The sequence below is a fragment of the Engystomops pustulosus genome, unplaced genomic scaffold (genome assembly GCF_040894005.1).
Source record: "Engystomops pustulosus unplaced genomic scaffold, aEngPut4.maternal MAT_SCAFFOLD_308, whole genome shotgun sequence".
In the NCBI taxonomy this organism is placed as follows: Eukaryota; Metazoa; Chordata; class Amphibia; order Anura; family Leptodactylidae; genus Engystomops; species Engystomops pustulosus.
In genome coordinates, this window is record NW_027285187.1 from 13,755 (window position 1) to 39,975 (window position 26,221).

At 38.7% G+C, this 26,221-nt stretch overlaps 45 non-coding genes across 45 annotated transcripts; all 45 read right to left on the minus strand.

The window, feature by feature from the left end:
* Nucleotides 1-520: 520 nt before the first annotated feature.
* Nucleotides 521-593, minus strand: TRNAR-CCU (transfer RNA arginine (anticodon CCU)). Its single transcript has one exon. It is a non-coding gene; the product is annotated as a tRNA-Arg (tRNA).
* A 249-nt stretch (nt 594-842) lies between these two features.
* On the minus strand, nt 843-935 carry TRNAI-UAU (transfer RNA isoleucine (anticodon UAU)). Its single transcript is given in 2 exon segments — nt 843-878; nt 898-935. It is a non-coding gene; the product is annotated as a tRNA-Ile (tRNA).
* Nucleotides 936-1,551: 616 nt separating this feature from the next.
* Nucleotides 1,552-1,624, minus strand: TRNAR-CCU (transfer RNA arginine (anticodon CCU)). The gene has a single exon. It is a non-coding gene; the product is annotated as a tRNA-Arg (tRNA).
* Nucleotides 1,625-1,873: 249 nt separating this feature from the next.
* Nucleotides 1,874-1,966, minus strand: TRNAI-UAU (transfer RNA isoleucine (anticodon UAU)). The gene is given in 2 exon segments: nt 1,874-1,909; nt 1,929-1,966. It is a non-coding gene; the product is annotated as a tRNA-Ile (tRNA).
* Nucleotides 1,967-2,903: 937 nt separating this feature from the next.
* TRNAI-UAU (transfer RNA isoleucine (anticodon UAU)) lies at nt 2,904-2,996 on the minus strand. Its single transcript is given in 2 exon segments — nt 2,904-2,939; nt 2,959-2,996. It is a non-coding gene; the product is annotated as a tRNA-Ile (tRNA).
* A 937-nt stretch (nt 2,997-3,933) lies between these two features.
* Nucleotides 3,934-4,026, minus strand: TRNAI-UAU (transfer RNA isoleucine (anticodon UAU)). The gene is given in 2 exon segments: nt 3,934-3,969; nt 3,989-4,026. It is a non-coding gene; the product is annotated as a tRNA-Ile (tRNA).
* Nucleotides 4,027-4,641: 615 nt separating this feature from the next.
* On the minus strand, nt 4,642-4,714 carry TRNAR-CCU (transfer RNA arginine (anticodon CCU)). The gene has a single exon. It is a non-coding gene; the product is annotated as a tRNA-Arg (tRNA).
* Nucleotides 4,715-4,963: 249 nt separating this feature from the next.
* Nucleotides 4,964-5,056, minus strand: TRNAI-UAU (transfer RNA isoleucine (anticodon UAU)). The gene is given in 2 exon segments: nt 4,964-4,999; nt 5,019-5,056. It is a non-coding gene; the product is annotated as a tRNA-Ile (tRNA).
* A 616-nt stretch (nt 5,057-5,672) lies between these two features.
* Nucleotides 5,673-5,745, minus strand: TRNAR-CCU (transfer RNA arginine (anticodon CCU)). The gene has a single exon. It is a non-coding gene; the product is annotated as a tRNA-Arg (tRNA).
* Nucleotides 5,746-5,994: 249 nt separating this feature from the next.
* TRNAI-UAU (transfer RNA isoleucine (anticodon UAU)) lies at nt 5,995-6,087 on the minus strand. Its single transcript is given in 2 exon segments — nt 5,995-6,030; nt 6,050-6,087. It is a non-coding gene; the product is annotated as a tRNA-Ile (tRNA).
* Nucleotides 6,088-6,702: 615 nt separating this feature from the next.
* Nucleotides 6,703-6,775, minus strand: TRNAR-CCU (transfer RNA arginine (anticodon CCU)). Its single transcript has one exon. It is a non-coding gene; the product is annotated as a tRNA-Arg (tRNA).
* Nucleotides 6,776-7,024: 249 nt separating this feature from the next.
* TRNAI-UAU (transfer RNA isoleucine (anticodon UAU)) lies at nt 7,025-7,117 on the minus strand. The gene is given in 2 exon segments: nt 7,025-7,060; nt 7,080-7,117. It is a non-coding gene; the product is annotated as a tRNA-Ile (tRNA).
* Nucleotides 7,118-7,733: 616 nt separating this feature from the next.
* TRNAR-CCU (transfer RNA arginine (anticodon CCU)) lies at nt 7,734-7,806 on the minus strand. The gene has a single exon. It is a non-coding gene; the product is annotated as a tRNA-Arg (tRNA).
* A 249-nt stretch (nt 7,807-8,055) lies between these two features.
* On the minus strand, nt 8,056-8,148 carry TRNAI-UAU (transfer RNA isoleucine (anticodon UAU)). The gene is given in 2 exon segments: nt 8,056-8,091; nt 8,111-8,148. It is a non-coding gene; the product is annotated as a tRNA-Ile (tRNA).
* A 615-nt stretch (nt 8,149-8,763) lies between these two features.
* On the minus strand, nt 8,764-8,836 carry TRNAR-CCU (transfer RNA arginine (anticodon CCU)). The gene has a single exon. It is a non-coding gene; the product is annotated as a tRNA-Arg (tRNA).
* A 249-nt stretch (nt 8,837-9,085) lies between these two features.
* Nucleotides 9,086-9,178, minus strand: TRNAI-UAU (transfer RNA isoleucine (anticodon UAU)). Its single transcript is given in 2 exon segments — nt 9,086-9,121; nt 9,141-9,178. It is a non-coding gene; the product is annotated as a tRNA-Ile (tRNA).
* Nucleotides 9,179-9,794: 616 nt separating this feature from the next.
* TRNAR-CCU (transfer RNA arginine (anticodon CCU)) lies at nt 9,795-9,867 on the minus strand. Its single transcript has one exon. It is a non-coding gene; the product is annotated as a tRNA-Arg (tRNA).
* A 249-nt stretch (nt 9,868-10,116) lies between these two features.
* TRNAI-UAU (transfer RNA isoleucine (anticodon UAU)) lies at nt 10,117-10,209 on the minus strand. Its single transcript is given in 2 exon segments — nt 10,117-10,152; nt 10,172-10,209. It is a non-coding gene; the product is annotated as a tRNA-Ile (tRNA).
* A 615-nt stretch (nt 10,210-10,824) lies between these two features.
* TRNAR-CCU (transfer RNA arginine (anticodon CCU)) lies at nt 10,825-10,897 on the minus strand. The gene has a single exon. It is a non-coding gene; the product is annotated as a tRNA-Arg (tRNA).
* A 249-nt stretch (nt 10,898-11,146) lies between these two features.
* On the minus strand, nt 11,147-11,239 carry TRNAI-UAU (transfer RNA isoleucine (anticodon UAU)). Its single transcript is given in 2 exon segments — nt 11,147-11,182; nt 11,202-11,239. It is a non-coding gene; the product is annotated as a tRNA-Ile (tRNA).
* A 616-nt stretch (nt 11,240-11,855) lies between these two features.
* TRNAR-CCU (transfer RNA arginine (anticodon CCU)) lies at nt 11,856-11,928 on the minus strand. The gene has a single exon. It is a non-coding gene; the product is annotated as a tRNA-Arg (tRNA).
* Nucleotides 11,929-12,177: 249 nt separating this feature from the next.
* On the minus strand, nt 12,178-12,270 carry TRNAI-UAU (transfer RNA isoleucine (anticodon UAU)). The gene is given in 2 exon segments: nt 12,178-12,213; nt 12,233-12,270. It is a non-coding gene; the product is annotated as a tRNA-Ile (tRNA).
* Nucleotides 12,271-12,885: 615 nt separating this feature from the next.
* Nucleotides 12,886-12,958, minus strand: TRNAR-CCU (transfer RNA arginine (anticodon CCU)). The gene has a single exon. It is a non-coding gene; the product is annotated as a tRNA-Arg (tRNA).
* A 249-nt stretch (nt 12,959-13,207) lies between these two features.
* On the minus strand, nt 13,208-13,300 carry TRNAI-UAU (transfer RNA isoleucine (anticodon UAU)). Its single transcript is given in 2 exon segments — nt 13,208-13,243; nt 13,263-13,300. It is a non-coding gene; the product is annotated as a tRNA-Ile (tRNA).
* A 616-nt stretch (nt 13,301-13,916) lies between these two features.
* On the minus strand, nt 13,917-13,989 carry TRNAR-CCU (transfer RNA arginine (anticodon CCU)). Its single transcript has one exon. It is a non-coding gene; the product is annotated as a tRNA-Arg (tRNA).
* A 249-nt stretch (nt 13,990-14,238) lies between these two features.
* TRNAI-UAU (transfer RNA isoleucine (anticodon UAU)) lies at nt 14,239-14,331 on the minus strand. The gene is given in 2 exon segments: nt 14,239-14,274; nt 14,294-14,331. It is a non-coding gene; the product is annotated as a tRNA-Ile (tRNA).
* Nucleotides 14,332-14,946: 615 nt separating this feature from the next.
* TRNAR-CCU (transfer RNA arginine (anticodon CCU)) lies at nt 14,947-15,019 on the minus strand. Its single transcript has one exon. It is a non-coding gene; the product is annotated as a tRNA-Arg (tRNA).
* Nucleotides 15,020-15,268: 249 nt separating this feature from the next.
* On the minus strand, nt 15,269-15,361 carry TRNAI-UAU (transfer RNA isoleucine (anticodon UAU)). Its single transcript is given in 2 exon segments — nt 15,269-15,304; nt 15,324-15,361. It is a non-coding gene; the product is annotated as a tRNA-Ile (tRNA).
* A 616-nt stretch (nt 15,362-15,977) lies between these two features.
* Nucleotides 15,978-16,050, minus strand: TRNAR-CCU (transfer RNA arginine (anticodon CCU)). The gene has a single exon. It is a non-coding gene; the product is annotated as a tRNA-Arg (tRNA).
* Nucleotides 16,051-16,299: 249 nt separating this feature from the next.
* Nucleotides 16,300-16,392, minus strand: TRNAI-UAU (transfer RNA isoleucine (anticodon UAU)). Its single transcript is given in 2 exon segments — nt 16,300-16,335; nt 16,355-16,392. It is a non-coding gene; the product is annotated as a tRNA-Ile (tRNA).
* Nucleotides 16,393-17,007: 615 nt separating this feature from the next.
* Nucleotides 17,008-17,080, minus strand: TRNAR-CCU (transfer RNA arginine (anticodon CCU)). Its single transcript has one exon. It is a non-coding gene; the product is annotated as a tRNA-Arg (tRNA).
* Nucleotides 17,081-18,037: 957 nt separating this feature from the next.
* On the minus strand, nt 18,038-18,110 carry TRNAR-CCU (transfer RNA arginine (anticodon CCU)). The gene has a single exon. It is a non-coding gene; the product is annotated as a tRNA-Arg (tRNA).
* Nucleotides 18,111-18,359: 249 nt separating this feature from the next.
* Nucleotides 18,360-18,452, minus strand: TRNAI-UAU (transfer RNA isoleucine (anticodon UAU)). Its single transcript is given in 2 exon segments — nt 18,360-18,395; nt 18,415-18,452. It is a non-coding gene; the product is annotated as a tRNA-Ile (tRNA).
* Nucleotides 18,453-19,389: 937 nt separating this feature from the next.
* Nucleotides 19,390-19,482, minus strand: TRNAI-UAU (transfer RNA isoleucine (anticodon UAU)). Its single transcript is given in 2 exon segments — nt 19,390-19,425; nt 19,445-19,482. It is a non-coding gene; the product is annotated as a tRNA-Ile (tRNA).
* Nucleotides 19,483-20,097: 615 nt separating this feature from the next.
* On the minus strand, nt 20,098-20,170 carry TRNAR-CCU (transfer RNA arginine (anticodon CCU)). The gene has a single exon. It is a non-coding gene; the product is annotated as a tRNA-Arg (tRNA).
* Nucleotides 20,171-20,418: 248 nt separating this feature from the next.
* TRNAI-UAU (transfer RNA isoleucine (anticodon UAU)) lies at nt 20,419-20,511 on the minus strand. The gene is given in 2 exon segments: nt 20,419-20,454; nt 20,474-20,511. It is a non-coding gene; the product is annotated as a tRNA-Ile (tRNA).
* A 615-nt stretch (nt 20,512-21,126) lies between these two features.
* TRNAR-CCU (transfer RNA arginine (anticodon CCU)) lies at nt 21,127-21,199 on the minus strand. Its single transcript has one exon. It is a non-coding gene; the product is annotated as a tRNA-Arg (tRNA).
* A 249-nt stretch (nt 21,200-21,448) lies between these two features.
* On the minus strand, nt 21,449-21,541 carry TRNAI-UAU (transfer RNA isoleucine (anticodon UAU)). Its single transcript is given in 2 exon segments — nt 21,449-21,484; nt 21,504-21,541. It is a non-coding gene; the product is annotated as a tRNA-Ile (tRNA).
* Nucleotides 21,542-22,157: 616 nt separating this feature from the next.
* On the minus strand, nt 22,158-22,230 carry TRNAR-CCU (transfer RNA arginine (anticodon CCU)). The gene has a single exon. It is a non-coding gene; the product is annotated as a tRNA-Arg (tRNA).
* Nucleotides 22,231-22,479: 249 nt separating this feature from the next.
* Nucleotides 22,480-22,572, minus strand: TRNAI-UAU (transfer RNA isoleucine (anticodon UAU)). Its single transcript is given in 2 exon segments — nt 22,480-22,515; nt 22,535-22,572. It is a non-coding gene; the product is annotated as a tRNA-Ile (tRNA).
* A 616-nt stretch (nt 22,573-23,188) lies between these two features.
* Nucleotides 23,189-23,261, minus strand: TRNAR-CCU (transfer RNA arginine (anticodon CCU)). Its single transcript has one exon. It is a non-coding gene; the product is annotated as a tRNA-Arg (tRNA).
* A 249-nt stretch (nt 23,262-23,510) lies between these two features.
* TRNAI-UAU (transfer RNA isoleucine (anticodon UAU)) lies at nt 23,511-23,603 on the minus strand. The gene is given in 2 exon segments: nt 23,511-23,546; nt 23,566-23,603. It is a non-coding gene; the product is annotated as a tRNA-Ile (tRNA).
* Nucleotides 23,604-24,219: 616 nt separating this feature from the next.
* On the minus strand, nt 24,220-24,292 carry TRNAR-CCU (transfer RNA arginine (anticodon CCU)). Its single transcript has one exon. It is a non-coding gene; the product is annotated as a tRNA-Arg (tRNA).
* Nucleotides 24,293-24,541: 249 nt separating this feature from the next.
* TRNAI-UAU (transfer RNA isoleucine (anticodon UAU)) lies at nt 24,542-24,634 on the minus strand. Its single transcript is given in 2 exon segments — nt 24,542-24,577; nt 24,597-24,634. It is a non-coding gene; the product is annotated as a tRNA-Ile (tRNA).
* A 1,453-nt stretch (nt 24,635-26,087) lies between these two features.
* On the minus strand, nt 26,088-26,180 carry TRNAI-UAU (transfer RNA isoleucine (anticodon UAU)). Its single transcript is given in 2 exon segments — nt 26,088-26,123; nt 26,143-26,180. It is a non-coding gene; the product is annotated as a tRNA-Ile (tRNA).
* Between the last annotated feature and the right edge of the window lie 41 nt (nt 26,181-26,221).

Sequence of the window (26,221 nt, forward strand, 5' to 3'; positions counted from 1 at the left end):
TACTTCAAGTCATGCATTTCCATTTTTTTATAAAATGAAGTCATACTCTCTACTTTGCTAGCAGGTTTTTTGTTGAAACTGAAATTCCAAATGTTCTCATGGTGTTATACGTTTACTAAGAATTTTGAACTCTAAATGTGTACCAATTAACAGAAGAATATCATCGTGTTTTATTAAATCAAAAGTCGCTATGCTTGCTAATCATTCAGTTGAAAACTTTTCTGTATCTGGATTGTTGTTCACTGTGAATGTGTTTGTGTTGCGGCATAAATGAATAGTAAATGAGTGTATTTTGATTTGACTGTATAACGGAAATGACTGACCCTTTCAAAGCAGTGGAAATGCATGGCGATTCTTGGGACTTAAAGTTGTCATTGTATGTTTAATGTGCTATCAGAATTCCCAAGATCTTTTGAACAAGCATATGGGACCATTAAGAAATGAAGAAGATGGTTGAGCACTTTAAATCTGGAAGTAAAATAAAGCATGTGTGTGTGCTTTGGTAATCAACAGCCTCAAACACCCCAGATGGGACTCGAACCCACAATCCCTGGCTTAGGAGGCCAGTGCCTTATCCATTAGGCCACTGGGGCTGAACGAGTTATAGCTGAGCACTTAGTTTTTTTTTCTTTTCCAAACAAATCAGTTACTACAATTTGATTTCTAAGAAATGTTCTTGTTTGCAAACTGCAAACTATCTGAAAAACATGGGTGCAGAAGCCAGAAGACATGAAAGCAAAAGAACTAAGCACGTTTCCCCAATGATCATGTTTTGATGCGATGGTGAACCATGAGAGACTTTCTTTGGCAATTGACAAAAATGGATGAAAAGAGGAAAACAATGCTCCAAGTGAGGCTCGAACTCACAACCTCGGCATTGCTCAACAGTTACTGCTTTATAAGTACCGCGCGCTGACCGATTGCGCCACTGGAGCTCTGCTTGGTGTCTGGAAGCTTGCCTTTTTTGCGTCTGTTTCCGAAACCATTAAACTATGGGAATGTTTGAAGTTAGGAGGCTCTTATAGTATTATACTTCAAGTCATGCATTTCCATTTTTTTTATAAAATGAAGTCATACTCTCTACTTTGCTAGCAGGTTTTTTGTTGAAACTGAAATTCCAAATGTTCTCATGGTGTTATACGTTTACTAAGAATTTTGAACTCTAAATGTGTACCAATTAACAGAAGAATATCATCGTGTTTTATTAAATCAAAAGTAGCTATGCTTGCTAATCATTCAGTTGAAAACTTTTCTGTATCTGGATTGTTGTTCACTGTGAATGTGTTTGTGTTGCGGCATAAATGAATAGTAAATGAGTGTATTTTGATTTGACTGTATAACGGAAATGACTGACCCTTTCAAAGCAGTGGAAATGCATGGCGATTCTTGGGACTTAAAGTTGTCATTGTATGTTTAATGTGCTATCAGAATTCCCAAGATCTTTTGAACAAGCATATGGGACCATTAAGAAATGAAGAAAACGGTTGAGCACTTTAAATCTGGAAGTAAAATAGAGCATGTGTGTGTGCTTTGGTAATCAACAGCCTCAAACACCCCAGATGGGACTCGAACCCACAATCCCTGGCTTAGGAGGCCAGTGCCTTATCCATTAGGCCACTGGGGCTGAACGAGATATAACTGAGCACTTCGTTTTTTTTTCTTTTCCAAACAAATCAGTTACTACAATTTGATTTCTAAGAAATGTTCTTGTTTGCAAACTGCAAACTATCTGAAAAACATGGGTGCAGAAGCCAGAAGACATGAAAGCAAAAGAACTAGGCACGTTTCCCCAATGATCATGTTTTGATGCGATGGTGAACCATGAGAGACTTTCTTTGGCAATTGACAAAAATGGATGAAAAGTGGAAAACAATGCTCCAGGTGAGGCTTGAACTCACAACCTCGGCATTGCTCAACAGTTACTGCTTTATAAGTACCGCGCGCTGACCGATTGCGCCACTGGAGCTCTGCTTGGTGTCTGGAAGCTTGCCTTTTTTGCGTCTGTTTCCGAAACCAGTAAACTATGGGAATGTTTGAAGTTAGGAGGCTCTTATAGTATTATACTTCAAGTCATGCATTTCCATTTTTTTATAAAATGAAGTCATACTCTCTACTTTGCTAGCAGGTTTTTTGTTGAAACTGAAATTCCAAATGTTCTCATGGTGTTATACGTTTACTAAGAATTTTGAACTCTAAATGTGTACCAATTAACAGAAGAATATCATCGTGTTTTCTTAAATCAAAAGTCGCTATGCTTGCTAATCATTCAGTTGAAAACTTTTCTGTATCTGGATTGTTGTTCACTGTGAATGTGTTTGTGTTGCGGCATAAATGAATAGTAAATGAGTGTATTTTGATTTGACTGTATAACGGAAATGACTGACCCTTTCAAAGCAGTGGAAATGCATGGCGATTCTTGGGACTTAAAGTTGTCATTGTATGTTTAATGTGCTATCAGAATTCCCAAGATCTTTTGAACAAGCATATGGGACCATTAAGAAATGAAGAAGATGGTTGAGCACTTTAAATCTGGAAGTAAAATAGAGCATGTGTGTGTGCTTTGGTAATCAACAGCCTCAAACACCCCAGATGGGACTCGAACCCACAATCCCTGGCTTAGGAGGCCAGTGCCTTATCCATTAGGTCACTGGGGCTGAACGAGATATAGCTGAGCACTTAGTTTTTTTTTCTTTTCCAAACAAATCAGTTACTACAATTTGATTTCTAAGAAATGTTCTTGTTTGCAAACTGCAAACTATCTGAAAAACATGGGTGCAGAAGCCAGAAGACATGAAAGCAAAAGAACTAGGCACGTTTCCCCAATGATCATGTTTTGATGCGATGGTGAACCATGAGAGACTTTCTTTGGCAATTGACAAAAATGGATGAAAAGTGGAAAACAATGCTCCAGGTGAGGCTCGAACTCACAACCTCGGCATTGCTCAACAGTTACTGCTTTATAAGTACCGCGCGCTGACCGATTGCGCCACTGGAGCTCTGCTTGGTGTCTGGAAGCTTGCCTTTTTTGCGTCTGTTTCCGAAACCAGTAAACTATGGGAATGTTTGAAGTTAGGAGGCTCTTATAGTATTATACTTCAAGTCATGCATTTCCATTTTTTTATAAAATGAAGTCATACTCTCTACTTTGCTAGCAGGTTTTTTGTTGAAACTGAAATTCCAAATGTTCTCATGGTGTTATACGTTTACTAAGAATTTTGAACTCTAAATGTGTACCAATTAACAGAAGAATATCATCGTGTTTTCTTAAATCAAAAGTCGCTATGCTTGCTAATCATTCAGTTGAAAACTTTTCTGTATCTGGATTGTTGTTCACTGTGAATGTGTTTGTGTTGCGGCATAAATGAATAGTAAATGAGTGTATTTTGATTTGACTGTATAACGGAAATGACTGACCCTTTCAAAGCAGTGGAAATGCATGGCGATTCTTGGGACTTAAAGTTGTCATTGTATGTTTAATGTGCTATCAGAATTCCCAAGATCTTTTGAACAAGCATATGGGACCATTAAGAAATGAAGAAGATGGTTGAGCACTTTAAATCTGGAAGTAAAATAGAGCATGTGTGTGTGCTTTGGTAATCAACAGCCTCAAACACCCCAGATGGGACTCGAACCCACAATCCCTGGCTTAGGAGGCCAGTGCCTTATCCATTAGGTCACTGGGGCTGAACGAGATATAGCTGAGCACTTAGTTTTTTTTTCTTTTCCAAACAAATCAGTTACTACAATTTGATTTCTAAGAAATGTTCTTGTTTGCAAACTGCAAACTATCTGAAAAACATGGGTGCAGAAGCCAGAAGACATGAAAGCAAAAGAACTAGGCACGTTTCCCCAATGATCATGTTTTGATGCGATGGTGAACCATGAGAGACTTTCTTTGGCAATTGACAAAAATGGATGAAAAGTGGAAAACAATGCTCCAGGTGAGGCTCGAACTCACAACCTCGGCATTGCTCAACAGTTACTGCTTTATAAGTACCGCGCGCTGACCGATTGCGCCACTGGAGCTCTGCTTGGTGTCTGGAAGCTTGCCTTTTTTGCGTCTGTTTCCGAAACCAGTAAACTATGGGAATGTTTGAAGTTAGGAGGCTCTTATAGTATTATACTTCAAGTCATGCATTTCCATTTTTTTATAAAATGAAGTCATACTCTCTACTTTGCTAGCAGGTTTTTTGTTGAAACTGAAATTCCAAATGTTCTCATGGTGTTATACGTTTACTAAGAATTTTGAACTCTAAATGTGTACCAATTAACAGAAGAATATCATCGTGTTTTATTAAATCAAAAGTCGCTATGCTTGCTAATCATTCAGTTGAAAACTTTTCTGTATCTGGATTGTTGTTCACTGTGAATGTGTTTGTGTTGCGGCATAAATGAATAGTAAATGAGTGTATTTTGATTTGACTGTATAACGGAAATGACTGACCCTTTCAAAGCAGTGGAAATGCATGGCGATTCTTGGGACTTAAAGTTGTCATTGTATGTTTAATGTGCTATCAGAATTCCCAAGATCTTTTGAACAAGCATATGGGACCATTAAGAAATGAAGAAGATGGTTGAGCACTTTAAATCTGGAAGTAAAATAAAGCATGTGTGTGTGCTTTGGTAATCAACAGCCTCAAACACCCCAGATGGGACTCGAACCCACAATCCCTGGCTTAGGAGGCCAGTGCCTTATCCATTAGGCCACTGGGGCTGAACGAGTTATAGCTGAGCACTTAGTTTTTTTTTCTTTTCCAAACAAATCAGTTACTACAATTTGATTTCTAAGAAATGTTCTTGTTTGCAAACTGCAAACTATCTGAAAAACATGGGTGCAGAAGCCAGAAGACATGAAAGCAAAAGAACTAAGCACGTTTCCCCAATGATCATGTTTTGATGCGATGGTGAACCATGAGAGACTTTCTTTGGCAATTGACAAAAATGGATGAAAAGAGGAAAACAATGCTCCAAGTGAGGCTCGAACTCACAACCTCGGCATTGCTCAACAGTTACTGCTTTATAAGTACCGCGCGCTGACCGATTGCGCCACTGGAGCTCTGCTTGGTGTCTGGAAGCTTGCCTTTTTTGCGTCTGTTTCCGAAACCATTAAACTATGGGAATGTTTGAAGTTAGGAGGCTCTTATAGTATTATACTTCAAGTCATGCATTTCCATTTTTTTTATAAAATGAAGTCATACTCTCTACTTTGCTAGCAGGTTTTTTGTTGAAACTGAAATTCCAAATGTTCTCATGGTGTTATACGTTTACTAAGAATTTTGAACTCTAAATGTGTACCAATTAACAGAAGAATATCATCGTGTTTTATTAAATCAAAAGTAGCTATGCTTGCTAATCATTCAGTTGAAAACTTTTCTGTATCTGGATTGTTGTTCACTGTGAATGTGTTTGTGTTGCGGCATAAATGAATAGTAAATGAGTGTATTTTGATTTGACTGTATAACGGAAATGACTGACCCTTTCAAAGCAGTGGAAATGCATGGCGATTCTTGGGACTTAAAGTTGTCATTGTATGTTTAATGTGCTATCAGAATTCCCAAGATCTTTTGAACAAGCATATGGGACCATTAAGAAATGAAGAAAACGGTTGAGCACTTTAAATCTGGAAGTAAAATAGAGCATGTGTGTGTGCTTTTGTAATCAACAGCCTCAAACACCCCAGATGGGACTCGAACCCACAATCCCTGGCTTAGGAGGCCAGTGCCTTATCCATTAGGCCACTGGGGCTGAACGAGATATAACTGAGCACTTCGTTTTTTTTTCTTTTCCAAACAAATCAGTTACTACAATTTGATTTCTAAGAAATGTTCTTGTTTGCAAACTGCAAACTATCTGAAAAACATGGGTGCAGAAGCCAGAAGACATGAAAGCAAAAGAACTAGGCACGTTTCCCCAATGATCATGTTTTGATGCGATGGTGAACCATGAGAGACTTTCTTTGGCAATTGACAAAAATGGATGAAAAGTGGAAAACAATGCTCCAGGTGAGGCTCGAACTCACAACCTCGGCATTGCTCAACAGTTACTGCTTTATAAGTACCGCGCGCTGACCGATTGCGCCACTGGAGCTCTGCTTGGTGTCTGGAAGCTTGCCTTTTTTGCGTCTGTTTCCGAAACCAGTAAACTATGGGAATGTTTGAAGTTAGGAGGCTCTTATAGTATTATACTTCAAGTCATGCATTTCCATTTTTTTATAAAATGAAGTCATACTCTCTACTTTGCTAGCAGGTTTTTTGTTGAAACTGAAATTCCAAATGTTCTCATGGTGTTATACGTTTACTAAGAATTTTGAACTCTAAATGTGTACCAATTAACAGAAGAATATCATCGTGTTTTATTAAATCAAAAGTCGCTATGCTTGCTAATCATTCAGTTGAAAACTTTTCTGTATCTGGATTGTTGTTCACTGTGAATGTGTTTGTGTTGCGGCATAAATGAATAGTAAATGAGTGTATTTTGATTTGACTGTATAACGGAAATGACTGACCCTTTCAAAGCAGTGGAAATGCATGGCGATTCTTGGGACTTAAAGTTGTCATTGTATGTTTAATGTGCTATCAGAATTCCCAAGATCTTTTGAACAAGCATATGGGACCATTAAGAAATGAAGAAGATGGTTGAGCACTTTAAATCTGGAAGTAAAATAGAGCATGTGTGTGTGCTTTGGTAATCAACAGCCTCAAACACCCCAGATGGGACTCGAACCCACAATCCCTGGCTTAGGAGGCCAGTGCCTTATCCATTAGGCCACTGGGGCTGAACGAGATATAGCTGAGCACTTAGTTTTTTTTTCTTTTCCAAACAAATCAGTTACTACAATTTGATTTCTAAGAAATGTTCTTGTTTGCAAACTGCAAACTATCTGAAAAACATGGGTGCAGAAGCCAGAAGACATGAAAGCAAAAGAACTAGGCACGTTTCCCCAATGATCATGTTTTGATGCGATGGTGAACCATGAGAGACTTTCTTTGGCAATTGACAAAAATGGATGAAAAGTGGAAAACAATGCTCCAGGTGAGGCTCGAACTCACAACCTCGGCATTGCTCAACAGTTACTGCTTTATAAGTACCGCGCGCTGACCGATTGCGCCACTGGAGCTCTGCTTGGTGTCTGGAAGCTTGCCTTTTTTGCATCTGTTTCCGAAACCAGTAAACTATGGGAATGTTTGAAGTTAGGAGGCTCTTATAGTATTATACTTCAAGTCATGCATTTCCATTTTTTTTATAAAATGAAGTCATACTCTCTACTTTGCTAGCAGGTTTTTTGTTGAAACTGAAATTCCAAATGTTCTCATGGTGTTATACGTTTACTAAGAATTTTGAACTCTAAATGTGTACCAATTAACAGAAGAATATCATCGTGTTTTATTAAATCAAAAGTCGCTATGCTTGCTAATCATTCAGTTGAAAACTTTTCTGTATCTGGATTGTTGTTCACTGTGAATGTGTTTGTGTTGCGGCATAAATGAATAGTAAATGAGTGTATTTTGATTTGACTGTATAACGGAAATTACTGACCCTTTCAAAGCAGTGGAAATGCATGGCGATTCTTGGGACTTAAAGTTGTCATTGTATGTTTAATGTGCTATCAGAATTCCCAAGATCTTTTGAACAAGCATATGGGACCATTAAGAAATGAAGAAGATGGTTGAGCACTTTAAATCTGGAAGTAAAATAAAGCATGTGTGTGTGCTTTGGTAATCAACAGCCTCAAACACCCCAGATGGGACTCGAACCCACAATCCCTGGCTTAGGAGGCCAGTGCCTTATCCATTAGGCCACTGGGGCTGAACGAGATATAGCTGAGCACTTAGTTTTTTTTTCTTTTCCAAACAAATCAGTTACTACAATTTGATTTCTAAGAAATGTTCTTGTTTGCAAACTGCAAACTATCTGAAAAACATGGGTGCAGAAGCCAGAAGACATGAAAGCAAAAGAACTAGGCACGTTTCCCCAATGATCATGTTTTGATGCGATGGTGAACCATGAGAGACTTTCTTTGGCAATTGACAAAAATGGATGAAAAGTGGAAAACAATGCTCCAGGTGAGGCTCGAACTCACAACCTCAGCATTGCTCAACAGTTACTGCTTTATAAGTACCGCGCGCTGACCGATTGCGCCACTGGAGCTCTGCTTGGTGTCTGGAAGCTTGCCTTTTTTGCGTCTGTTTCCGAAACCAGTAAACTATGGGAATGTTTGAAGTTAGGAGGCTCTTATAGTATTATACTTCAAGTCATGCATTTCCATTTTTTTATAAAATGAAGTCATACTCTCTACTTTGCTAGCAGGTTTTTTGTTGAAACTGAAATTCCAAATGTTCTCATGGTGTTATACGTTTACTAAGAATTTTGAACTCTAAATGTGTACCAATTAACAGAAGAATATCATCGTGTTTTATTAAATCAAAAGTCGCTATGCTTGCTAATCATTCAGTTGAAAACTTTTCTGTATCTGGATTGTTGTTCACTGTGAATGTGTTTGTGTTGCGGCATAAATGAATAGTAAATGAGTGTATTTTGATTTGACTGTATAACGGAAATGACTGACCCTTTCAAAGCAGTGGAAATGCATGGCGATTCTTGGGACTTAAAGTTGTCATTGTATGTTTAATGTGCTATCAGAATTCCCAAGATCTTTTGAACAAGCATATGGGACCATTAAGAAATGAAGAAGATGGTTGAGCACTTTAAATCTGGAAGTAAAATAGAGCATGTGTGTGTGCTTTGGTAATCAACAGCCTCAAACACCCCAGATGGGACTCAAACCCACAATCCCTGGCTTAGGAGGCCAGTGCCTTATCCATTAGGCCACTGGGGCTGAACGAGATATAGCTGAGCACTTAGTTTTTTTTTCTTTTCCAAACAAATCAGTTACTACAATTTGATTTCTAAGAAATGTTCTTGTTTGCAAACTGCAAACTATCTGAAAAACATGGGTGCAGAAGCCAGAAGACATGAAAGCAAAAGAACTAGGCACGTTTCCCCAATGATCATGTTTTGATGCGATGGTGAACCATGAGAGACTTTCTTTGGCAATTGACAAAAATGGATAAAAAGTGGAAAACAATGCTCCAGGTGAGGCTCGAACTCACAACCTCGGCATTGCTCAACAGTTACTGCTTTATAAGTACCGCGCGCTGACCGATTGCGCCACTGGAGCTCTGCTTGGTGTCTGGAAGCTTGCCTTTTTTGCATCTGTTTCCGAAACCAGTAAACTATGGGAATGTTTGAAGTTAGGAGGCTCTTATAGTATTATACTTCAAGTCATGCATTTCCATTTTTTTTATAAAATGAAGTCATACTCTCTACTTTGCTAGCAGGTTTTTTGTTGAAACTGAAATTCCAAATGTTCTCATGGTGTTATACGTTTACTAAGAATTTTGAACTCTAAATGTGTACCAATTAACAGAAGAATATCATCGTGTTTTATTAAATCAAAAGTCGCTATGCTTGCTAATCATTCAGTTGAAAACTTTTCTGTATCTGGATTGTTGTTCACTGTGAATGTGTTTGTGTTGCGGCATAAATGAATAGTAAATGAGTGTATTTTGATTTGACTGTATAACGGAAATGACTGACCCTTTCAAAGCAGTGGAAATGCATGGCGATTCTTGGGACTTAAAGTTGTCATTGTATGTTTAATGTGCTATCAGAATTCCCAAGATCTTTTGAACAAGCATATGGGACCATTAAGAAATGAAGAAGATGGTTGAGCACTTTAAATCTGGAAGTAAAATAAAGCATGTGTGTGTGCTTTGGTAATCAACAGCCTCAAACACCCCAGATGGGACTCGAACCCACAATCCCTGGCTTAGGAGGCCAGTGCCTTATCCATTAGGCCACTGGGGCTGAATGAGATATAGCTGAGCACTTAGTTTTTTTTTCTTTTCCAAACAAATCAGTTACTACAATTTGATTTCTAAGAAATGTTCTTGTTTGCAAACTGCAAACTATCTGAAAAACATGGGTGCAGAAGCCAGAAGACATGAAAGCAAAAGAACTAGGCACGTTTCCCCAATGATCATGTTTTGATGCGATGGTGAACCATGAGAGACTTTCTTTGGCAATTGACAAAAATGGATGAAAAGAGGAAAACAATGCTCCAGGTGAGGCTCGAACTCACAACCTCGGCATTGCTCAACAGTTACTGCTTTATAAGTACCGCGCGCTGACCGATTGCGCCACTGGAGCTCTGCTTGGTGTCTGGAAGCTTGCCTTTTTTGCGTCTGTTTCCGAAACCAGTAAACTATGGGAATGTTTGAAGTTAGGAGGCTCTTATAGTATTATACTTCAAGTCATGCATTTCCATTTTTTTATAAAATGAAGTCATACTCTCTACTTTGCTAGCAGGTTTTTTGTTGAAACTGAAATTCCAAATGTTCTCATGGTGTTATACGTTTACTAAGAATTTTGAACTCTAAATGTGTACCAATTAACAGAAGAATATCATCGTGTTTTATTAAATCAAAAGTCGCTATGCTTGCTAATCATTCAGTTGAAAACTTTTCTGTATCTGGATTGTTGTTCACTGTGAATGTGTTTGTGTTGCGGCATAAATGAATAGTAAATGAGTGTATTTTGATTTGACTGTATAACGGAAATGACTGACCCTTTCAAAGCAGTGGAAATGCATGGCGATTCTTGGGACTTAAAGTTGTCATTGTATGTTTAATGTGCTATCAGAATTCCCAAGATCTTTTGAACAAGCATATGGGACCATTAAGAAATGAAGAAGATGGTTGAGCACTTTAAATCTGGAAGTAAAATAAAGCATGTGTGTGTGCTTTGGTAATCAACAGCCTCAAACACCCCAGATGGGACTCGAACCCACAATCCCTGGCTTAGGAGGCCAGTGCCTTATCCATTAGGCCACTGGGGCTGAACGAGTTATAGCTGAGCACTTAGTTTTTTTTTCTTTTCCAAACAAATCAGTTACTACAATTTGATTTCTAAGAAATGTTCTTGTTTGCAAACTGCAAACTATCTGAAAAACATGGGTGCAGAAGCCAGAAGACATGAAAGCAAAAGAACTAAGCACGTTTCCCCAATGATCATGTTTTGATGCGATGGTGAACCATGAGAGACTTTCTTTGGCAATTGACAAAAATGGATGAAAAGAGGAAAACAATGCTCCAAGTGAGGCTCGAACTCACAACCTCGGCATTGCTCAACAGTTACTGCTTTATAAGTACCGCGCGCTGACCGATTGCGCCACTGGAGCTCTGCTTGGTGTCTGGAAGCTTGCCTTTTTTGCGTCTGTTTCCGAAACCATTAAACTATGGGAATGTTTGAAGTTAGGAGGCTCTTATAGTATTATACTTCAAGTCATGCATTTCCATTTTTTTTATAAAATGAAGTCATACTCTCTACTTTGCTAGCAGGTTTTTTGTTGAAACTGAAATTCCAAATGTTCTCATGGTGTTATACGTTTACTAAGAATTTTGAACTCTAAATGTGTACCAATTAACAGAAGAATATCATCGTGTTTTATTAAATCAAAAGTAGCTATGCTTGCTAATCATTCAGTTGAAAACTTTTCTGTATCTGGATTGTTGTTCACTGTGAATGTGTTTGTGTTGCGGCATAAATGAATAGTAAATGAGTGTATTTTGATTTGACTGTATAACGGAAATGACTGACCCTTTCAAAGCAGTGGAAATGCATGGCGATTCTTGGGACTTAAAGTTGTCATTGTATGTTTAATGTGCTATCAGAATTCCCAAGATCTTTTGAACAAGCATATGGGACCATTAAGAAATGAAGAAAACGGTTGAGCACTTTAAATCTGGAAGTAAAATAGAGCATGTGTGTGTGCTTTTGTAATCAACAGCCTCAAACACCCCAGATGGGACTCGAACCCACAATCCCTGGCTTAGGAGGCCAGTGCCTTATCCATTAGGCCACTGGGGCTGAACGAGATATAACTGAGCACTTCGTTTTTTTTTCTTTTCCAAACAAATCAGTTACTACAATTTGATTTCTAAGAAATGTTCTTGTTTGCAAACTGCAAACTATCTGAAAAACATGGGTGCAGAAGCCAGAAGACATGAAAGCAAAAGAACTAGGCACGTTTCCCCAATGATCATGTTTTGATGCGATGGTGAACCATGAGAGACTTTCTTTGGCAATTGACAAAAATGGATGAAAAGTGGAAAACAATGCTCCAGGTGAGGCTCGAACTCACAACCTCGGCATTGCTCAACAGTTACTGCTTTATAAGTACCGCGCGCTGACCGATTGCGCCACTGGAGCTCTGCTTGGTGTCTGGAAGCTTGCCTTTTTTGCGTCTGTTTCCGAAACCAGTAAACTATGGGAATGTTTGAAGTTAGGAGGCTCTTATAGTATTATACTTCAAGTCATGCATTTCCATTTTTTTATAAAATGAAGTCATACTCTCTACTTTGCTAGCAGGTTTTTTGTTGAAACTGAAATTCCAAATGTTCTCATGGTGTTATACGTTTACTAAGAATTTTGAACTCTAAATGTGTACCAATTAACAGAAGAATATCATCGTGTTTTATTAAATCAAAAGTCGCTATGCTTGCTAATCATTCAGTTGAAAACTTTTCTGTATCTGGATTGTTGTTCACTGTGAATGTGTTTGTGTTGCGGCATAAATGAATAGTAAATGAGTGTATTTTGATTTGACTGTATAACGGAAATGACTGACCCTTTCAAAGCAGTGGAAATGCATGGCGATTCTTGGGACTTAAAGTTGTCATTGTATGTTTAATGTGCTATCAGAATTCCCAAGATCTTTTGAACAAGCATATGGGACCATTAAGAAATGAAGAAGATGGTTGAGCACTTTAAATCTGGAAGTAAAATAGAGCATGTGTGTGTGCTTTGGTAATCAACAGCCTCAAACACCCCAGATGGGACTCGAACCCACAATCCCTGGCTTAGGAGGCCAGTGCCTTATCCATTAGGCCACTGGGGCTGAACGAGATATAGCTGAGCACTTAGTTTTTTTTTCTTTTCCAAACAAATCAGTTACTACAATTTGATTTCTAAGAAATGTTCTTGTTTGCAAACTGCAAACTATCTGAAAAACATGGGTGCAGAAGCCAGAAGACATGAAAGCAAAAGAACTAGGCACGTTTCCCCAATGATCATGTTTTGATGCGATGGTGAACCATGAGAGACTTTCTTTGGCAATTGACAAAAATGGATGAAAAGTGGAAAACAATGCTCCAGGTGAGGCTCGAACTCACAACCTCGGCATTGCTCAACAGTTACTGCTTTATAAGTACCGCGCGCTGACCGATTGCGCCACTGGAGCTCTGCTTGGTGTCTGGAAGCTTGCCTTTTTTGCATCTGTTTCCGAAACCAGTAAACTATGGGAATGTTTGAAGTTAGGAGGCTCTTATAGTATTATACTTCAAGTCATGCATTTCCATTTTTTTTATAAAATGAAGTCATACTCTCTACTTTGCTAGCAGGTTTTTTGTTGAAACTGAAATTCCAAATGTTCTCATGGTGTTATACGTTTACTAAGAATTTTGAACTCTAAATGTGTACCAATTAACAGAAGAATATCATCGTGTTTTATTAAATCAAAAGTCGCTATGCTTGCTAATCATTCAGTTGAAAACTTTTCTGTATCTGGATTGTTGTTCACTGTGAATGTGTTTGTGTTGCGGCATAAATGAATAGTAAATGAGTGTATTTTGATTTGACTGTATAACGGAAATTACTGACCCTTTCAAAGCAGTGGAAATGCATGGCGATTCTTGGGACTTAAAGTTGTCATTGTATGTTTAATGTGCTATCAGAATTCCCAAGATCTTTTGAACAAGCATATGGGACCATTAAGAAATGAAGAAGATGGTTGAGCACTTTAAATCTGGAAGTAAAATAAAGCATGTGTGTGTGCTTTGGTAATCAACAGCCTCAAACACCCCAGATGGGACTCGAACCCACAATCCCTGGCTTAGGAGGCCAGTGCCTTATCCATTAGGCCACTGGGGCTGAACGAGATATAGCTGAGCACTTAGTTTTTTTTTCTTTTCCAAACAAATCAGTTACTACAATTTGATTTCTAAGAAATGTTCTTGTTTGCAAACTGCAAACTATCTGAAAAACATGGGTGCAGAAGCCAGAAGACATGAAAGCAAAAGAACTAGGCACGTTTCCCCAATGATCATGTTTTGATGCGATGGTGAACCATGAGAGACTTTCTTTGGCAATTGACAAAAATGGATGAAAAGTGGAAAACAATGCTCCAGGTGAGGCTCGAACTCACAACCTCAGCATTGCTCAACAGTTACTGCTTTATAAGTACCGCGCGCTGACCGATTGCGCCACTGGAGCTCTGCTTGGTGTCTGGAAGCTTGCCTTTTTTGCGTCTGTTTCCGAAACCAGTAAACTATGGGAATGTTTGAAGTTAGGAGGCTCTTATAGTATTATACTTCAAGTCATGCATTTCCATTTTTTTATAAAATGAAGTCATACTCTCTACTTTGCTAGCAGGTTTTTTGTTGAAACTGAAATTCCAAATGTTCTCATGGTGTTATACGTTTACTAAGAATTTTGAACTCTAAATGTGTACCAATTAACAGAAGAATATCATCGTGTTTTATTAAATCAAAAGTCGCTATGCTTGCTAATCATTCAGTTGAAAACTTTTCTGTATCTGGATTGTTGTTCACTGTGAATGTGTTTGTGTTGCGGCATAAATGAATAGTAAATGAGTGTATTTTGATTTGACTGTATAACGGAAATGACTGACCCTTTCAAAGCAGTGGAAATGCATGGCGATTCTTGGGACTTAAAGTTGTCATTGTATGTTTAATGTGCTATCAGAATTCCCAAGATCTTTTGAACAAGCATATGGGACCATTAAGAAATGAAGAAGATGGTTGAGCACTTTAAATCTGGAAGTAAAATAGAGCATGTGTGTGTGCTTTGGTAATCAACAGCCTCAAACACCCCAGATGGGACTCAAACCCACAATCCCTGGCTTAGGAGGCCAGTGCCTTATCCATTAGGCCACTGGGGCTGAACGAGATATAGCTGAGCACTTAGTTTTTTTTTCTTTTCCAAACAAATCAGTTACTACAATTTGATTTCTAAGAAATGTTCTTGTTTGCAAACTGCAAACTATCTGAAAAACATGGGTGCAGAAGCCAGAAGACATGAAAGCAAAAGAACTAGGCACGTTTCCCCAATGATCATGTTTTGATGCGATGGTGAACCATGAGAGACTTTCTTTGGCAATTGACAAAAATGGATAAAAAGTGGAAAACAATGCTCCAGGTGAGGCTCGAACTCACAACCTCGGCATTGCTCAACAGTTACTGCTTTATAAGTACCGCGCGCTGACCGATTGCGCCACTGGAGCTCTGCTTGGTGTCTGGAAGCTTGCCTTTTTTGCATCTGTTTCCGAAACCAGTAAACTATGGGAATGTTTGAAGTTAGGAGGCTCTTATAGTATTATACTTCAAGTCATGCATTTCCATTTTTTTTATAAAATGAAGTCATACTCTCTACTTTGCTAGCAGGTTTTTTGTTGAAACTGAAATTCCAAATGTTCTCATGGTGTTATACGTTTACTAAGAATTTTGAACTCTAAATGTGTACCAATTAACAGAAGAATATCATCGTGTTTTATTAAATCAAAAGTCGCTATGCTTGCTAATCATTCAGTTGAAAACTTTTCTGTATCTGGATTGTTGTTCACTGTGAATGTGTTTGTGTTGCGGCATAAATGAATAGTAAATGAGTGTATTTTGATTTGACTGTATAACGGAAATGACTGACCCTTTCAAAGCAGTGGAAATGCATGGCGATTCTTGGGACTTAAAGTTGTCATTGTATGTTTAATGTGCTATCAGAATTCCCAAGATCTTTTGAACAAGCATATGGGACCATTAAGAAATGAAGAAGATGGTTGAGCACTTTAAATCTGGAAGTAAAATAAAGCATGTGTGTGTGCTTTGGTAATCAACAGCCTCAAACACCCCAGATGGGACTCGAACCCACAATCCCTGGCTTAGGAGGCCAGTGCCTTATCCATTAGGCCACTGGGGCTGAATGAGATATAGCTGAGCACTTAGTTTTTTTTTCTTTTCCAAACAAATCAGTTACTACAATTTGATTTCTAAGAAATGTTCTTGTTTGCAAACTGCAAACTATCTGAAAAACATGGGTGCAGAAGCCAGAAGACATGAAAGCAAAAGAACTAGGCACGTTTCCCCAATGATCATGTTTTGATGCGATGGTGAACCATGAGAGACTTTCTTTGGCAATTGACAAAAATGGATGAAAAGAGGAAAACAATGCTCCAGGTGAGGCTCGAACTCACAACCTCGGCATTGCTCAACAGTTACTGCTTTATAAGTACCGCGCGCTGACCGATTGCGCCACTGGAGCTCTGCTTGGTGTCTGGAAGCTTGCCTTTTTTGCGTCTGTTTCCGAAACCAGTAAACTATGGGAATGTTTGAAGTTAGGAGGCTCTTATAGTATTATACTTCAAGTCATGCATTTCCATTTTTTTATAAAATGAAGTCATACTCTCTACTTTGCTAGCAGGTTTTTTGTTGAAACTGAAATTCCAAATGTTCTCATGGTGTTATACGTTTACTAAGAATTTTGAACTCTAAATGTGTAACAATTAACAGAAGAATATCATCGTGTTTTATTAAATCAAAAGTCGCTATGCTTGCTAATCATTCAGTTGAAAACTTTTCTGTATCTGGATTGTTGTTCACTGTGAATGTGTTTGTGTTGCGGCATAAATGAATAGTAAATGAGTGTATTTTGATTTGACTGTATAACGGAAATGACTGACCCTTTCAAAGCAGTGGAAATGCATGGCGATTCTTGGGACTTAAAGTTGTCATTGTATGTTTAATGTGCTATCAGAATTCCCAAGATCTTTTGAACAAGCATATGGGACCATTAAGAAATGAAGAAGATGGTTGAGCACTTTAAATCTGGAAGTAAATTAGAGCATGTGTGTGTGCTTTGGTAATCAACAGCCTCAAACACCCCAGATGGGACTCGAACCCACAATCCCTGGCTTAGGAGGCCAGTGCCTTATCCATTAGGCCACTGGGGCTGAACGAGATATAGCTGAGCACTTAGTTTTTTTTTCTTTTCCAAACAAATCAGTTACTACAATTTGATTTCTAAGAAATGTTCTTGTTTGCAAACTGCAAACTATCTGAAAAACATGGGTGCAGAAGCCAGAAGACATGAAAGCAAAAGAACTAGGCACGTTTCCCCAATGATCATGTTTTGATGCGATGGTGAACCATGAGAGACTTTCTTTGGCAATTGACAAAAATGGATGAAAAGAGGAAAACAATGCTCCAGGTGAGGCTCGAACTCACAACCTCGGCATTGCTCAACAGTTACTGCTTTATAAGTACCGCGTGCTGACCGATTGCGCCACTGGAGCTCTGCTTGGTGTCTGGAAGCTTGCCTTTTTTGCGTCTGTTTCCGAAACCAGTAAACTATGGGAATGTTTGAAGTTAGGAGGCTCTTATAGTATTATACTTCAAGTCATGCATTTCCATTTTTTTATAAAATGAAGTCATACTCTCTACTTTGCTAGCAGGTTTTTTGTTGAAACTGAAATTCCAAATGTTCTCATGGTGTTATACGTTTACTAAGAATTTTGAACTCTAAATGTGTAACAATTAACAGAAGAATATCATCGTGTTTTATTAAATCAAAAGTCGCTATGCTTGCTAATCATTCAGTTGAAAACTTTTCTGTATCTGGATTGTTGTTCACTGTGAATGTGTTTGTGTTGCGGCATAAATGAATAGTAAATGAGTGTATTTTGATTTGACTGTATAACGGAAATGACTGACCCTTTCAAAGCAGTGGAAATGCATGGCGATTCTTGGGACTTAAAGTTGTCATTGTATGTTTAATGTGCTATCAGAATTCCCAAGATCTTTTGAACAAGCATATGGGACCATTAAGAAATGAAGAAGATGGTTGAGCACTTTAAATCTGGAAGTAAAATAGAGCATGTGTGTGTGCTTTGGTAATCAACAGCCTCAAACACCCCAGATGGGACTCGAACCCACAATCCCTGGCTTAGGAGGCCAGTGCCTTATCCATTAGGCCACTGGGGCTGAACGAGATATCGGTGAGCACTTAGTTTTTTTTTCTTTTCCAAACAAATCAGTTACTACAATTTGATTTCTAAGAAATGTTCTTGTTTGCAAACTGCAAACTATCTGAAAAACATGGGTGCATAAGCCAGAAGACATGAAAGCAAAAGAACTAGGCACGTTTCCCCAATGATCATGTTTTGATGCGATGGTGAACCATGAGAGACTTTCTTTGGCAATTGACAAAAATGGATGAAAAGAGGAAAACAATGCTCCAGGTGAGGCTCGAACTCACAACCTCGGCATTGCTCAACAGTTACTGCTTTATAAGTACCGCACGCTGACCGATTGCGCCACTGGAGCTCTGCTTGGTGTCTGGAAGCTTGCCTTTTTTGCGTCTGTTTCCGAAACCAGTAAACTATGGGAATGTTTGAAGTTAGGAGGCTCTTATAGTATTATACTTCAAGTCATGCATTTCCATTTTTTTTATAAAATGAAGTCATACTCTCTACTTTGCTAGCAGGTTTTTTGTTGAAACTGAAATTCCAAATGTTCTCATGGTGTTATACGTTTACTAAGAATTTTGAACTCTAAATGTGTACCAATTAACAGAAGAATATCATCGTGTTTTATTAAATCAAAAGTCGCTATGCTTGCTAATCATTCAGTTGAAAACTTTTCTGTATCTGGATTGTTGTTCACTGTGAATGTGTTTGTGTTGCGGCATAAATGAATAGTAAATGAGTGTATTTTGATTTGACTGTATAACGGAAATGACTGACCCTTTCAAAGCAGTGGAAATGCATGGCGATTCTTGGGACTTAAAGTTGTCATTGTATGTTTAATGTGCTATCAGAATTCCCAAGATCTTTTGAACAAGCATATGGGACCATTAAGAAATGAAGAAGATGGTTGAGCACTTTAAATCTGGAAGTAAAATAGAGCATGTGTGTGTGCTTTGGTAATCAACAGCATCAAACACCCCAGATGGGACTCGAACCCACAATCCCTGACTTAGGAGGCCAGTGCCTTATCCATTAGGCCACTGGGCTGAACGAGATATAGCTGAGCACTTAGTTTTTTTTTCTTTTCCAAACAAATCAGTTACTACAATTTGATTTCTAAGAAATGTTCTTGTTTGCAAACTGCAAACTGTCTGAAAAACATGGGTGCAGAAGCCAGAAGACATGAAAGCAAAAGAACTAGGCACGTTTCCCCAATGATCATGTTTTGATGCGATGGTGAACCATGAGAGACTTTCTTTGGCAATTGACAAAAATGGATGAATAGAGGAAAACAATGCTCCAGGTGAGGCTCGAACTCACAACCTCGGCATTGCTCAACAGTTACTGCTTTATAAGTACCGCGCGCTGACCGATTGCGCCACTGGAGCTCTGCTTGGTGTCTGTAAGCTTGCCTTTTTTGCGTCTGTTTCCGAAACCAGTAAACTATGGGAATGTTTGAAGTTAGGAGGCTCTTATAGTATTATACTTCAAGTCATGCATTTCCATTTTTTTATAAAATGAAGTCATACTCTCTACTTTGCTAGCAGGTTTTTTGTTGAAACTGAAATTCCAAATGTTCTCATGGTGTTATACGTTTACTAAGAATTTTGAACTCTAAATGTGTACCAATTAACAGAAGAATATCATCGTGTTTTATTAAATCAAAAGTCGCTATGCTTGCTAATCATTCAGTTGAAAACTTTTCTGTATCTGGATTGTTGTTCACTGTGAATGTGTTTGTGTTGCGGCATAAATGAATAGTAAATGAGTGTATTTTGATTTGACTGTATAACGGAAATGACTGACCCTTTCAAAGCAGTGGAAATGCATGGCGATTCTTGGGACTTAAAGTTGTCATTGTATGTTTAATGTGCTATCAGAATTCCCAAGATCTTTTGAACAAGCATATGGGACCATTAAGAAATGAAGAAGATGGTTGAGCACTTTAAATCTGGAAGTAAAATAGAGCATGTGTGTGTGCTTTGGTAATCAACAGCATCAAACACCCCAGATGGGACTCGAACCCACAATCCCTGGCTTAGGAGGCCAGTGCCTTATCCATTAGGCCACTGGGCTGAACGAGATATAGCTGAGCACTTATTTTTTTTTTCTTTTCCAAACAAATCAGTTACTACAATTTGATTTCTAAGAAATGTTCTTGTTTGCAAACTGCAAACTGTCTGAAAAACATGGGTGCAGAAGCCAGAAGACATGAAAGCAAAAGAACTAGGCACGTTTCCCCAATGATCATGTTTTGATGCGATGGTGAACCATGAGAGACTTTCTTTGGCAATTGACAAAAATGGATGAAAAGAGGAAAACAATGCTCCACGTGAGGCTCGAACTCACAACCTCGGCATTGCTCAACAGTTACTGCTTTATAAGTACCGCGCGCTGACCGATTGCGCCACTGGAGCTCTGCTTGGTGTCTGTAAGCTTGCCTTTTTTGCGTTTGTTTCCGAAACCAGTAAACTATGGGAATGTTTGAAGTTAGGAGGCTCTTATAGTATTATACTTCAAGTCATGCATTTCCATTTTTTTATAAAATGAAGTCATACTCTCTACTTTGCTAGCAGGTTTTTTGTTGAAACTGAAATTCCAAATGTTCTCATGGTGTTATACGTTTACTAAGAATTTTGAACTCTAAATGTGTACCAATTAACAGAAGAATATCATCGTGTTTTATTAAATCAAAAGTCGCTATGCTTGCTAATCATTCAGTTGAAAACTTTTCTGTATCTGGATTGTTGTTCACTGTGAATGTGTTTGTGTTGCGGCATAAATGAATAGTAAATGAGTGTATTTTGATTTGACTGTATAACGGAAATGACTGACCCTTTCAAAGCAGTGGAAATGCATGGCGATTCTTGGGACTAAAAGTTTTCATTGTATGTTTAATGTGCTATCAGAATTCCCAAGATCTTTTGAACAAGCATATGGGACCATTAAGAAATGAAGAAGACGGTTGAGCACTTTAAATCTGGAAGTAAAATAGAGCATGTGTGTGTGCTTTGGTAATCAACAGCCTCAAACACCCCAGATGGGACTCGAACCCACAATCCCTGGCTTAGGAGGCCAGTGCCTTATCCATTAGGCCACTGGGGCTGAACAAGATATAGCTGAGCACTTAGTTTTTTTTTCTTTTCCAAACAAATCAGTTACTACAATTTGATTTCTAAGAAATGTTCTTGTTTGCAAACTGCAAGCTATCTGAAAAACATGGGTGCAGAAGCCAGAAGACATGAAAGCAAAAGAACTAGGCACGTTTCCCCAATGATCATGTTTTGATGCGATGGTGAACCATGAGAGACTTTCTTTGGCAATTGACAAAAATGGATGAAAAGAGGAAAACAATGCTCCAGGTGAGGCTCGAACTCACAACCTCGGCATTGCTCAACAGTTACTGCTTTATAAGTACCGCGCGCTGACCGATTGCGCCACTGGAGCTCTGCTTGGTGCCGGGAAGCTTGCCTTTTTTGCGTCTGTTTCCGAAACCAGTAAACTATGGGAATGTTTGAAGTTAGGAGGCTCTTATAGTATTATACTTCAAGTCATGCATTTCCATTTTTTTTATAAAATGAAGTCATACTCTCTACTTTGCTAGCAGGTTTTTTGTTGAAACTGAAATTCCAAATGTTCTCATGGTGTTATACGTTTACTAAGAATTTTGAACTCTAAATGTGTACCAATTAACAGAAGAATATCATCGTGTTTTATTAAATCAAAAGTCGCTATGCTTGCTAATCATTCAGTTGAAAACTTTTCTGTATCTGGATTGTTGTTCACTGTGAATGTGTTTGTGTTGCGGCATAAATGAATAGTAAATGAGTGTATTTTGATTTGACTGTATAACGGAAATGACTGACCCTTTCAAAGCAGTGGAAATGCATGGCGATTCTTGGGACTTAAAGTTGTCATTGTATGTTTAATGTGCTATCAGAATTCCCAAGATCTTTTGAACAAGCATATGGGACCATTAAGAAATGAAGAAGATGGTTGAGCACTTTAAATCTGGAAGTAAAATAGAGCATGTGTGTGTGCTTTGGTAATCAACAGCATCAAACACCCCAGATGGGACTCGAACCCACAATCCCTGGCTTAGGAGGCCAGTGCCTTATCCATTAGGCCACTGGGGCTGAACAAGATATAGCTGAGCACTTAGTTTTTTTTTCTTTTCCAAACAAATCAGTTACTATAATTTGATTTCTAAGAAATGTTCTTGTTTGCAAACTGCAAACTATCTGAAAAACATGGGTGCAGAAGCCAGAAGACATGAAAGCAAAAGAACTAGGCACGTTTCCCCAATGATCATGTTTTGATGCGATGGTGAACCATGAGAGACTTTCTTTGGCAATTGACAAAAATGGATGAAAAGAGGAAAACAATGCTCCAGGTGAGGCTCGAACTCACAACCTCGGCATTGCTCAACAGTTACTGCTTTATAAGTACCGCGCGCTGACCGATTGCGCCACTGGAGCTCTGCTTGGTGTCTGGAAGCTTGCCTTTTTTGCGTCTGTTTCCGAAACCAGTAAACTATGGGAATGTTTGAAGTTAGGAGGCTCTTATAGTATTATACTTCAAGTCATGCATTTCCATTTTTTTTATAAAATGAAGTCATACTCTCTACTTTGCTAGCAGGTTTTTTGTTGAAACTGAAATTCCAAATGTTCTCATGGTGTTATACGTTTACTAAGAATTTTGAACTCTAAATGTGTACCAATTAACAGAAGAATATCATCGTGTTTTATTAAATCAAAAGTCGCTATGCTTGCTAATCATTCATTTGAAAACTTTTCTGTATCTGGATTGTTGTTCACTGTGAATGTGTTTGTGTTGCGGCATAAATGAATAGTAAATGAGTGTATTTTGATTTGACTGTATAACGGAAATGACTGACCCTTTCAAAGCAGTGGAAATGCATGGCGATTCTTGGGACTTAAAGTTTTCATTGTATGTTTAATGTGCTATCAGAATTCCCAAGATCTTTTGAACAAGCATATGGGACCATTAAGAAATGAAGAAGACGGTTGAGCACTTTAAATCTGGAAGTAAAATAGAGCATGTGTGTGTGCTTTGGTAATCAACAGCCTCAAACACCCCAGATGGGACTCGAACCCACAATCCCTGGCTTAGGAGGCCAGTGCCTTATCCATTAGGCCACTGGGGCTGAACAAGATATAGCTGAGCACTTAGTTTTTTTTTCTTTTCCAAACAAATCAGTTACTACAATTTGATTTCTAAGAAATGTTCTTGTTTGCAAACTGCAAACTATCTGAAAAACATGGGTGCAGAAGCCAGAAGACATGAAAGCAAAAGAACTAGGCACGTTTCCCCAATGATCATGTTTTGATGCGATGGTGAACCATGAGAGACTTTCTTTGGCAATTGACAAAAATGGATGAAAAGAGGAAAACAATGCTCCAGGTGAGGCTCGAACTCACAACCTCGGCATTGCTCAACAGTTACTGCTTTATAAGTACCGCGCGCTGACCGATTGCGCCACTGGAGCTCTGCTTGGTGTCAGGAAGCTTGCCTTTTTTGCGTCTGTTTCCGAAACCAGTAAACTATGGGAATGTTGGAAGTTAGGAGGCTCTTATAGTATTATACTTCAAGTCATGCATTTCCATTTTTTTTATAAAATGAAGTCATACTCTCTACTTTGCTAGCAGGTTTTTTGTTGAAACTGAAATTCCAAATGTTCTCATGGTGTTATACGTTTACTAAGAATTTTGAACTCTAAATGTGTACCAATTAACAGAAGAATATCATCGTGTTTTATTAAATCAAAAGTCGCAATGCTTGCTAATCATTCAGTTGAAAACTTTTCTGTATCTGGATTGTTGTTCACTGTGAATGTGTTTGTGTTGCGGCATAAATGAATAGTAAATGAGTGTATTTTGATTTGACTGTATAACGGAAATGACTGACCCTTTCAAAGCAGTGGAAATGCATGGCGATTCTTGGGACTTAAAGTTTTCATTGTATGTTTAATGTGCTATCAGAATTCCCAAGATCTTTTGAACAAGCATATGAGACCATTAAGAAATGAAGAAGATGGTTGAGCACTTTAAATCTGGAAGTAAAATAGAGCATGTGTGTGTGCTTTGGTAATCAACAGCCTCAAACACCCCAGATGGGACTCGAACCCACAATCCCTGGCTTAGGAGGCCAGTGCCTTATCCATTTGGCCACTGGGGCTGAACGAGTTATAGCTGAGCACTTAGTTTTTTTTTCTTTTCCAAACAAATCAGTTACTACAATTTGATTTCTAAGAAATGTTCTTGTTTGCAAACTGCAAACTATCTGAAAAACATGGGTGCAGAAGCCAGAAGACATGAAAGCAAAAGAACTAGGCACGTTTCCCCAATGATCATGTTTTGATGCGATGGTGAACCATGAGAGACTTTCTTTGGCAATTGACAAAAATGGATGAAAAGAGGAAAACAATGCTCCAGGTGAGGCTCGAACTCACAACCTCGGCATTGCTCAACAGTTACTGCTTTATAAGTACCGCGCGCTGACCGATTGCGCCACTGGAGCTCTGCTTGGTGTCTGGAAGCTTGCCTTTTTTGCGTCTGTTTCCGAAACCAGTAAACTATGGGAATGTTTGAAGTTAGGAGGCTCTTATAGTATTATACTTCAAGTCATGCATTTCCATTTTTTTTATAAAATGAAGTCATACTCTCTACTTTGCTAGCAGGTTTTTTGTTGAAACTGAAATTCCAAATGTTCTCATGGTGTTATACGTTTACTAAGAATTTTGAACTCTAAATGTGTACCAATTAACAGAAGAATATCATCGTGTTTTATTAAATCAAAAGTCGCTATGCTTGCTAATCATTCAGTTGAAAACTTTTCTGTATCTGGATTGTTGTTCACTGTGAATGTGTTTGCGTTGCGGCATAAATGAATAGTAAATGAGTGTATTTTGATTTGACTGTATAACGGAAATGACTGACCCTTTCAAAGCAGTGGAAATGCATGGCGATTCTTGGGACTTAAAGTTGTCATTGTATGCTTAATGTGCTATCAGAATTCCCAAGATCTTTTGAACAAGCATATGGGACCATTAAGAAATGAAGAAGATGGTTGAGCACTTTAAATCTGGAAGTAAAATAGAGCATGTGTGTGTGCTTTGGTAATCAACAGCCTCAAACACCCCAGATGGGACCCGAACCCACAATCCCTGGCTTAGGAGGCCAGTGCCTTATCCATTAGGCCACTGGGGCTGAACGAGATATAAGATAAGATAAGATAAGATAAGATAATCCTTTATTAGTCCCACAGTGGGGAAATTCACAGCGTTACAGCAGCAGAGAGGGTACAGAGAGTGAAGTACAAAGTACAAAATATGACAACAATAATATTAGGGATAAATGAACAAAAAGAAAAGGGGGATAAAAAGACAAAAAAGAGCCAGTTTGATGTTTAGTTTGTGGATGGGACCTGCATGGACTGGTTAGGTGGGGGGCGCAGGTTACTTCTGTTTGGGCCTTGTTTGTTGAACAGCCTGATGGCAGCGGGGAGGAATGACTTACGATAACGCTCCCTCTCACACTTGGGGTGAAGCAGTCGGTCACTGAATGTGCTCCCCAATGCCACCACAGTCTCATGCAAGGAATGGGAGCTATTCTCCAGAATAGACTTCAACTTACACAGTGTCCTCCTCTCAGCTACCACCTGCACTGTGTCAAGAGGACCCCCCAGGACAGAACTGGCTTTCCTAATCAGTTTGTCCAGTCTGCTCCTCTTATATAGCTGAGCACTTAGTTTTTTTTTCTTTTCCAAACAAATCAGTTACTACAATTTGATTTCTAAGAAATGTTCTTGTTTGCAAACTGCAAACTATCTGAAAAACATGGGTGCAGAAGCCAGAAGACATGAAAGCAAAAGAACTAGGCACGTTTCCCCAATGATCATGTTTTGATGCGATGGTGAACCATGAGAGACTTTCTTTGGCAATTGACAAAAATGGATGAAAAGAGGAAAACAATGCTCCAGGTGAGGCTCGAACTCACAACCTCGGCATTGCTCAACAGTTACTGCTTTATAAGTACCGCGCGCTGACCGATTGCGCCACTGGAGCTCTGCTTGGTGTCTGGAAGCTTGCCTTTTTTGCGTCTGTTT